This window comes from Coregonus clupeaformis, chromosome 17 (assembly GCF_020615455.1).
Source record: "Coregonus clupeaformis isolate EN_2021a chromosome 17, ASM2061545v1, whole genome shotgun sequence".
Lineage (NCBI taxonomy): Eukaryota > Metazoa > Chordata > Actinopteri > Salmoniformes > Salmonidae > Coregonus > Coregonus clupeaformis.
Window position 1 is genome coordinate 27,062,831 of NC_059208.1, and position 10,375 is coordinate 27,073,205.

The 10,375-nt window shown below is 46.8% G+C and overlaps 1 long non-coding RNA gene across 1 annotated transcript; it reads right to left on the minus strand.

The window, feature by feature from the left end:
• Positions 1–3,392: 3,392 nt before the first annotated feature.
• LOC121556103 lies at positions 3,393–3,977 on the minus strand. The gene is made up of 3 exons (XR_005998080.1): positions 3,848–3,977; positions 3,593–3,652; positions 3,393–3,507 (listed from the first exon to the last, which is right to left on the minus strand). It is a non-coding gene; the product is annotated as an uncharacterized LOC121556103 (long non-coding RNA).
• Between the last annotated feature and the right edge of the window lie 6,398 nt (positions 3,978–10,375).

Genomic DNA, 10,375 nt, shown 5'->3' on the forward strand with positions numbered 1-10,375 from the left:
ACAGGGACACTAGCAGGTAGGGGGCCAGGAACTCCAGGGTCTGCTGCAGCCCGCTCAGGGTGGTCAGCTGGAAGCCATCCTGGAGGGAACAGACCCAGGCCTCGCAGCAGCACCCCCAAGCCCCGTCTCGGAGGCTACACTGCTGCCCGGGGCTGCAGGCCGTCATCTCACACACCACCTATCCCAGGGGGTGACACCAGCACTTCTCAGCACAGCCCATCGTGTAGAGGTGCTCCTCATCCTGAGGGAGAGGACAGTGACACCTGAGCCACAGCAAATTGACTGGAACACCAAATGCAATAGATTTCACTTGGCATTCATATTTTTACATTTTACATTATTTTTTTTGTCATTTAGCAGACGCTCTTATCCAGAGCGACTTACAGTTAGTGCATACATTATTATTTTTTATTTTTTTCATACCCCCTGTGGGAATCGAACCCACAACCCTGGCGTTGCAAACGCCATGCTCTATCAACTGAGCTACATCCCCATTTAAATGAATTAAATGTCTTGTGTTCCCACCAAATATCAATTCACCCATTCATTACACAAGGTATTCAAGTTACCTTTATATATATTCCCTGATGACACAGCCACACTGCATGCGATGCACACACTGGTCCCCATCCAGGACTTTTCCATTGGGGCACTGGCAGCCCCCAGCAAAGCTGGAGTCAACACACACTAGGGCTGCTGCCCTCTGGGGCGGGGGACAGACGGTTGTGTTCAGTAAGGAGAAAACATTTTGAAAAGGTATTACTTAAATATCTCCAATACGAATGTTTCACCTCTGCATTACATCTATACATTTATGTTCTTCATCCTTTGAAACTTATGGCAGGAGCTGTTCTCCCTCCAAGGCCCAGCGGTGACTCCCAGTGAGTGGCAGGCTGAGGCGTAGGCCTCCAGGGAGAGGCAGGTGGCCTCCATGTGGCCCACCCTGCCACACACCACCCTCACACATACAGTGGGGGAAAAAAGTATTTAGTCAGCCACCAATTGTGTAAGTTCTCCCACTTAAAAAGATGAGAGAGGCCTGTAATTTTCATCATAGGTACACGTCAACTATGACAGACAAATTGAGAAAAAAAAATCCAGAAAATCCCATTGTAGGATTTTTAATGAATTTATTTGCAAATTATGGTGGAAAATAAGTATTTGGTCACCTACAAACAAGCAAGATTTCTGGCTCTCACAGACCTGTAACTTCTTCTTTAAGAGGCTCTTCTGTCCTCCACTCATTACCTGTATTAATGGCACCTGTTTGAACTTGTTATCAGTATAAAAGACACCTGTCCACAACCTCAAACAGTCACACTCCAAACTCCACTATGGCCAAGACCAAAGAGCTGTCAAAGGACACCAGAAACGAAATTGTAGACCTGCACCAGGCTGGGAAGACTGAATCTGCAATAGGTAAGCAGCTTGGTTTGAAGAAATCATCTGTGGGAGCAATTATTAGGAAATGGAAGACATACAAGACCACTGATAATCTCCCTCGATCTGGGGCTCCACGCAAGATCTCACCCCGTGTGGTCAAAATGATCACAAGAACGGTGAGCAAAAATCCCAGAACCACACGGGGGGACCTAGTGAATGACCTGCAGAGAGCTGGGACCAAAGTAACAAAGCCTACCATCAGTAACACACTACGCCACCAGGGACTCAAATCCTGCAGTGCGAGACGTGTCCCCCCTGCTTAAGCCAGTATATGTCCAGGCCCGTCTGAAGTTTGCTAGAGTGCATTTGGATGATCCAGAAGAGGATTGGGAGAATGTCATATGGTCAGATGAAACCAAAATAGAACTTTTTTGGTAAAAACTCAACTCGTCGTGTTTGGAGGACAAAGAATGCTGAGTTGCATCCAAAGAACACCATACCTACTGTGAAGCATGGGGGGTGGAAACATCATGCTTTGGGGCTGTTTTTCTGCAAAGGGACCAGGACGACTGATCCGTGTAAAGGAAAGAATGAATGGGGCCATGTATCGTGAGATTTTGAGTGAAAACCTCCTTCCATCAGCAAGGGCATTGAAGATGAAACGTGGCTGGGTCTTTCAGCATGACAATGATCCCAAACACACCGCCCGGGCAACGAAGGAGTGTCTTCGTAAGAGGCATTTCAAGGTCCTGGAGTGGCCTAGCCAGTCTCCAGATCTCAACCCCATAGAAAATCTTTGGAGGGAGTTGAAAGTCTGTGTTGCCCAGCGACAGCCCCAAAACATCACTGCTCTAGAGGAGATCTGCATGGAGGAATGGGCCAAAATACCAGCAACAGTGTGTGAAAACCTTGTGAAGACTTACAGAAAACGTTTGACCTGTGTCATTGCCAACAAAGGGTACATAACAAAGTATTGAGAAACTTTTGTTATTGACCAAATACTTATTTTCCACCATAATTTGCAAATCAATTCATTAAAAATCCTACAATGTGATTTTCTGGATTTCTTTTTCTCATTTTGTCTGTCATAGTTGACGTGTACCTATGATGAAAATTACAGGCCTCTCTCATCTTTTTAAGTGGGAGAACTTGCACAATTGGTGGCTGACTAAATACTTTTTTCCCCCACTGTACGTCCCTGTAGGGCTGGACCTCCACCCTGCTCCAGCAGCCTCCAAACACACTATTCCTGGCCATCACTATGTCACAGGCAGCCATGGCCTCAGGGGATACTTTACGCTGGTCGTCACAGCTGTGGAAGTAAGGCTCAGGGTTCAACGCTGCGGCACACTCTCCAAACAGACCCAGATCGTTGAGCAGCACCCCACAGAAAATCAGTGGTCTCAAACAGCTCTTTGAGGTCCTGCTCTTCGCTCACCAAAGCAGACTGGAGCCACAGGTGGACCTGCAGGCTGCAGACCCTCCCGTCATCCAGCTCTGGGCCAACTCCAGTGTGTTCTGAGCACGCTCGCCGTCCGGCAGCAGGGAGTCGTCCTCTCTGTTGCCTTTGCAACAGAGACCGGACACAGCAGAGTCGTAGATGCGGGGAAGGATGACCATGGTGGTGCCAGTCTTGTACAGAATCAGCTGCAGGCCGAACTCAGTCTGGATGACGATGGATGAGGGGGTGAGATAGGCCACCACAAGGCCTTTCTGGAAGGAGTATGGTAAGGGCTTGTGCAGTCCATTAACCTGAGGTAGAAAAAGTGAAACTGCTGTTGCAGCTGGCAGCAGAGATGCTGACGGTAAAGGGGATCAACCCTGTCTGATTGGAGCTCGACTGAGCCAGCGTGTATGAACAGCTATCCCTGAAGTTAAACTCTTACCCGTAAAAACGATTTAAATGTTGCCACCCATCAAGGTACAGTTGAGGGGTCCTGAGAGTTAGTGGCTTGCCTGCCCTCCAGCTGCTTACAGATGTGACCTGTGGGGCACTGGGCAGGGGTGCAGCGTATCTCCCTGGTGGCTGGGTCACAGAGGCAGAGCTGACGCAGTCTTCTGGGGTCCAGAAGGTGGTGTTGAGTCTGTGGTAGTTTGCTCTGGGATCAGTACAGCCACACTGCTCTGGACGCACACACCCCTCTGGACGAAGCCGGCATTACAAAAGCAGCCTTGCACACAGATCTAGATGTACATTTTGGAGTTGGACAGGTGTGTGGACAGGCTGAGCCACAGTCATCATAGTAGCTGGTCGCTGGACAGATCACATCTGGGGAGAGAAATCAATTTGAAACGGTTTAAGATCCTACTATATGTACTCCAACAAGGGAAATTAATGTAGTACAGTGTTGTCCATATTTCCAATCCTCTCCATATTAACTCATAGCCTAACAGTCCATATTGCTGACTACAGTAGATGACTAAGCTAGTGCAGGAACCAGAGCAGCAATGTTACCTACTGTACCTGTGCTGTGGCAGCCAATTACTTAATTTGAGACAGTGCAGACATGCTGGTCAGGGTAAGCAAATGGCTCACAGACCAGGGAAGCCCCACAGGTGCAGATCATACTGCAGTTCTGGAGTAGCCTGCTCTCTGTGGCCTAGGATAAAAGACACAGGTTTGAATAAACACATTATACCCAGTAATTAAACATTACCAGTTCAACCATGGCATAGACTTATGACTTTGATATGCATGATGTGCTGTTTGAGTAGGTTTTTATTTTATACTTAACCAGGGAAGTATATTGAGATTGACACAATATTTGCTATTATTTGATAAATAATCAGCTCTGCTTATTCCATCAATAGGCTTTTCTGTAAAACGTACCTCCCCCCGTCCTGACAGCAGCCGCACTTTCCTGTTGGCATGCGGGCCTGCCCATTGTAGTGGTACCCTTGGTCACATTGGCACCCCTCCTCACAGCCATCTGGGCACGGCACAGACCCCGCCGCTCCAGGGCACAGCAAGGAACAGGCGTTGGCACACAGGCTGTAGTGGCTGAACTGGGGGCAATGAGCTGAGGAATAGAATATTCATGATTAATAAATGCATTTGTAAATAGGCCCACATTAATGTTAAACAGCTCTCCAGTGTAGACCTAGAGGACTAATTAGACATTTATGGCATCTTGTTAGCCTTCATTAGTGAGGATATATATTTAGCTTAAGTTTACGTATTCTAATTATTAAACGGCAATCAGCAGAGTTTTATATACTGAATGCATTGTGAGGGCCACAGCCAGTGTGGTTCCTCCATGGGCCCACCTTGACCCCTGCCTCCCAAGGCTCCACATGGTAGGCCTGCAGCTGCTCACACAGCGGCTGCTGGGTCTGGTTCCCTGCCACGTACAGGTCAGCCATGCAGTGGGAGTAGTGGGTCTGTGGCAGGACTACAGAGTGACAGAAGGAGAAGGGGCCACTGTAGCGCTCACGGCCATGCAGGGGCACTGACAGAGCGGTCAGTTAGCCCCAAACCCATCACTGCAAAGGGAGGCAGGCCTGTGCATGACCCATCTCAACAACGACATAAAACACATCGGAGTCAGAAGGCAGGGTTCCGTTAGGCAGCTGGAGGTCATCCATGGGGGCATTGTTGTAGTTGCCACACAGGCTACAGGTCATGCTCCTGCAGGAGGAGTCAGAGATCAAATCAAATCAAATTTTATTGGTCACATGCGCCGAATACAACAGGTGCAGACATTACAGTGAAATGCTTACTTACAGCCCTTAACCAACAGTGCATTTATTTTAAACAAAAAAGTAAAAATAAAACAACAACAAAAAAGTGTTGAGAAAAAAAGAGCAGAAGTAAAATAAAGTGACAGTAGGGAGGCTATATATACAGGGGGGTACCGTTGCAGAGTCAATGTGCGGGGGCACCGGCTAGTTGAGGTAGTTGAGGTAATATGTACATGTGGGTAGAGTTAAAGTGACTATGCATAAATACTTAACAGAGTAGCAGCAGCGTAAAAAGGATGGGGTGGGGGGGCAGTGCAAATAGTCCGGGTAGCCATGATTAGCTGTTCAGGAGTCTTATGGCTTGGGGGTAGAGCTGTTGAGAAGTCTTTTGGACCTAGACTTGGCACTCTGGTACCGCTTGCCGTGCGGTAGCAGAGAGAACAGTCTATGACTAGGGTGGCTGGAGTCTTTGACAATTTTGAGGGCCTTCCTCTGACACCGCCTGGTATAGAGGTCCTGGATGGCAGAAGCTTTGCCCCAGTGATGTACTGGGCCGTACGCACTACCCTCTGTAGTGCCTTGCGGTCGGAGGCCAAGCAGTTGCCATAACAGGCGGTGATGCAACCAGTCAGGATGCTCTCGATGGTGCAGCTGTAGAATTGTTTGAGGATCTGAGGACCCATGCCAAATCTTTTTAGTCTCCTGAGGGGGAATAGGCTTTGTCGTGCCCTCTTCACGACTGTCTTGGTGTGTTTGGACCATGATAGTTCGTTGGTGATGTGGACACCAAGGAACTTGATGTCCACATCCTGGTAAAGCTCTCCGATCTTTACCAGGAGTAGGTTGTGTAGATTGGAGATGACCTGGACTGACCCCAGGGCCTGGATGGTTTCCAGATGACCATTCCGATGGACATTTCACATCACTGTAGGAGAAGGGCAGGTTCTCAAGGACTCCAATGACCTGGGGGAAAAGGGAAAGTTGAGATCACTATTGATTACATATTGTACAGTATCTGCACCAAACTACATTTTAAAAAAATACTGATGGTGAAACCCATCCATTACCTGAACCTCTCCAAGATGGTCTGAGAGAACCATCTTCATCCTATTGACAACCATGTATATTTCCTGGGATGCATTCTCACTGCCATAACGCACAGCCACCACAAACTCCTCCACAGTCTTAGAGTGCAGCTGGCAGGTATGGAGCAAGATGTAGTCACACGTCGCATGGAACTCAAACACCTGCCCATCAAACGTGTTGTATTGGGATCTGCCATCCACTAGGCAGTGTGCCACTCGGGGCCTTGGGTAGCAGGCATGTACCCCCTTCTGAACCCCACACTCCTCCCCCTCCCCACAGGAGATTCAGAAATGTCCATTCCGAACTACAACATTTTCCGTCTAGATAGATCTGCCAAAGGGGGCAGAGTTGCAATCTACTGTAGAGATAGCCTGCAGAGCTCTATCATACTATCCAGGTCTGTGCCCAAACAGTTTGAGCTTCTACTTCTTAAAATCCACCTTTCCAGAAATAAGTCTCTCACTGTTGCCGCTTGCTACAGACCCCCCTCAGCCCCCAGTTGTGCCCTGGACACCATATGTGAATTGCTTGCCCCCCATCTATCCTCAGAGTTCGTACTGCTTGGTGACCTAAACTGGGATATGCTTAACACCCCGGCCGTCCTACAATCTAAACTAGATGCCCTCAATCTCACACAAATGATAAAGGAACCTACCAGGTACAACCCTAAATCCGTAAACATGGGCACCCTCATAGATATCATCCTGACTAATTTACCCTCTAAATACACCTCCGCTGTCTTCAACCAGGATCTCAGCGATCACTGCCTCATTGCCTGCATCCGTAATGGGTCCGCGGTCAAACGTCCACCCTTCATCACTGTCAAACGCTCCGTAAAACACTTCAGCGAGCAGGCCTTTCTAATTGACCTGGCCCGGGTATCCTGGATGGATATTGACCTCATTCCGTCAGTAGAGGATGCCTGGTTGTTCTTCAAAAGTGCTTTCCTCTCCATCTTAAATAAGCATGCCCCATTCAAAAAATTCAGAACTAAGAACATATATTGCCCCTGGTTCACCCCAGACTTGACTGCCCTTGACCAGCACAAAAATATCCTGTGGCGTACTGCATTAGCATCGAACAGCCCCCGCGATATGCAACTTTTCAGGGAAGTCAGGAACCAATATACACAATCAGTTAGGAAAGCAAAGGCAGCTTTTTCGAACAGAAATTTGCATCCTGTAGCACTAACTCCAAAAGTCCATGGAGAATAAGAGCACCTCCTCCCAGCTACCCACTGCACTGAGGCTAGGAAACACTGTCACCACCGATAAATCTACGATAATCGAGAATTTCAATGAGCATTTTGCTACGGCTGGCCATGCTTTCCACGTGGCTACCCCTACCCCGGACACCAGCTCCCTACCCCGGCCACCAGCTCTGCACCCTCCGCTGCAACTTTCCCATGCCCCCCCGCTTCTCCTTCACCCAAATTCAGATAGCTGATGTCCTGAAAGAGCTGCTAAATCTGGACCCCTACAAATCAGCTGGGCTAGACAATCTGGACCCTTTCTTTCTAAAATTAGCCGCCGAAATTGTCGCAACCCCTATTACTAGCCTGTTCAACCTCTCTTTCGTATCTTCTGAGATCCCCAGAGATTGAAAAGCTGCCGCGGTCATCCCCCTCTTCAAAGGGTCCAAACTGTTACAGACCTATATCCATCCTGCCCTGTCTTTCGTAAGTATTTGAAAGCCTAGTTAACAAACAGATCACCGACCATTTCGAATCCCACCGTACCTTCTCCGCTATGCAATCTGGTTTCCGAGCTGGTCATGGGTGCACCTCAGCCACGCTCAAGGTCCTAAACGATATAATAACCGCGATCGAAAAAAGACAGTACTGTGCAGCCGTCTTCATCGACCTGGCCAAGGCTTTTGACTCTGTCAATCACCGCATTCTTATTGGCAGACTAAATAGCCTTGGTTTCTCAAATGACTGCCTCGCCTGGTTCACCAACTACTTCTCAGATAGAGTTCAATGTGTCAAATCGGAGGGCCTGTTGTCTGGACCTCTGGCAGTCTCTATGGGGGTGCCACAGGGTTCAAATCTCGGGCCGACTCTGTTCTCTGTGTATATCAATGATGTCGCTCTTGCTGCTGGTGACTCTCAGATCCACCTCTATGCAGACGACACCATTTTGTACATATCTGGCCATTCATTGGACACTGTGTTAACAAACCTCCAAACAAGCTTCAATGCCATACAACACTCCTTCCGTGGCCTACAACTGCTCTTAAATGCTAGTAAAACTAAATGCATGCTCTTCAATCGAATGCTGCTTGCACCCGCCCGCCCGACTAGACTCACTACTCTCGACGAGTCTGACTTAGAATATGTGGACAACTACAAATACCTAGGTGTCTGGTTAGACCGTAAACTCTCCTTCCAGACTCACATTAGAGTCAATATCACTATGAGGTGCCTTTGGTGTCCTCATCAGACTCACTCAGTCATCATGAAAATGTAGCAGAATAATGAAAGTCTGAGGTCTTATTATAAGTGGCCAAACATTTGCACACATATCAGTAGAATGATAAGTCTCTAAAAAAGTGTTTCCTTCATTTTATTAAATTTTTTTCATTGGATGTACGTGATTTTGGCATGTCCCACACACTGCTCTGCTAACTACAGTGTGTGTAATAAGTGGTTAAATGATACTAAATCCAATTTTTTTTTACATGGTTTTACTGTCCACAATAAGTTATTTGATAAAACAAGTAATTTTGATCATGTATATTGTATTTTCATAATCATATTGAACATTTTGCATGTGTCCCTGAAATTGCTGTCCACCCTGTCATTATGGGGTAACTGCCCCTTTAAGAAACCCACTGATGTTTTCAGTGACATCACTACGAGCATTTTGTCTTTCTTCAATGAAGGCTGAAGCAGTGTCTAGTTGCAGAGTAAGTATTTACACTTATGTTTCATAATTTTCATCATATTATGTGTGTAGTTGGATGTTGTCAAGCTTAACATGTCCACTCTGTCATAGTGAAATATCAATTGATAGAAAAACCTATCAGAACTTTGAAATATATTTGTAAAACAGTACACAGTCAGCTTGCTAACTGTAGTATGTTGCTAAGTGAATGTCCACCATGTGCTAATTAAATGCTAGCATTAGCCAAAAATGTCCACCCTGTCATTGTCCACCCTGTCAGCAAGCCTTCCATGACAGGGTGGACATGGTTCATGACAGGAAGGACATGTGCATAGTTTAGGCCACATACTGATAATGTTACACATATTACAACAGCTATTACACACATTTTATAACAGTACATACTATACATAGTAAGAATGGACAATATGGACAATTTTTTTGCCGATATCGGTATCAGCAAACCTAGTTTGATAATGCAAGCCTAGTTTACCGGGACTGCCAATTAAAGTGTGTAAGGGAACATTTTGAATCGTCTTTTTCAAGGAATGAGATCAAAAGGAGCTGAGATAGCAAGGAGATATCGGGAACGTCGTGATGCTGACCCAGACAGAAGAAGAAAGTACCTTGAGAAAGAAAGGGTCAAATGGAAAAAAGACAGAGAGACTGGAAAGAAGAAGGGTGTCAATGAGCTCAGTGAGAGAGAGAAGAGGGCAAAAAGAAAGAAATGGAGAGAGGCAAAAAGTCAAGCCAGAGCCAGAAACAGGGCCAGTGCCATAAAAGGCACTATGAGAATCCACCAAGCTATCAGTCTGACACCCGGCCAAATGAAATACAGAGACATTTCATGTCTGTGTAAAAGGGAGGAAGGTGTTTTGGACTGCCCCTGCTTTAACCTTCAAGAGGTCACTCTAGCTAATGTTCCTGTTTCATCTGACAAGTCCCCAGCATGTGGAAAGACACCAGATAATCCTAGGAGACCAGAAATGATTGAGGTAAAGCACATTGGAGAGTGGTGCGTCGTTAATTATGACAATGAAGCATACCCAGGTATCATCATGGATGCAGAAGGGCACAGTGTGAAAGTTAAGTGTATGCAACGCCATGGCATAAACAAGTTCAAATGGCCAAGTCTTCGGGACGACATCTGTTGGTACCATGACTGGCAGGTACTTTGCCTAATACCAGAACCACAGGCTCTGAACAAGCGCTCTGTACAGATTGAAGTGTCTGCATGGAAGTATGTGGAACAGCAACTGCAGAACTGAGCCATGTCTCTGCAGAAAGGGAGAGACTGTTTGGAGATGCGTCCCAAGTGATCTTTCTGTAATATTCTGTTT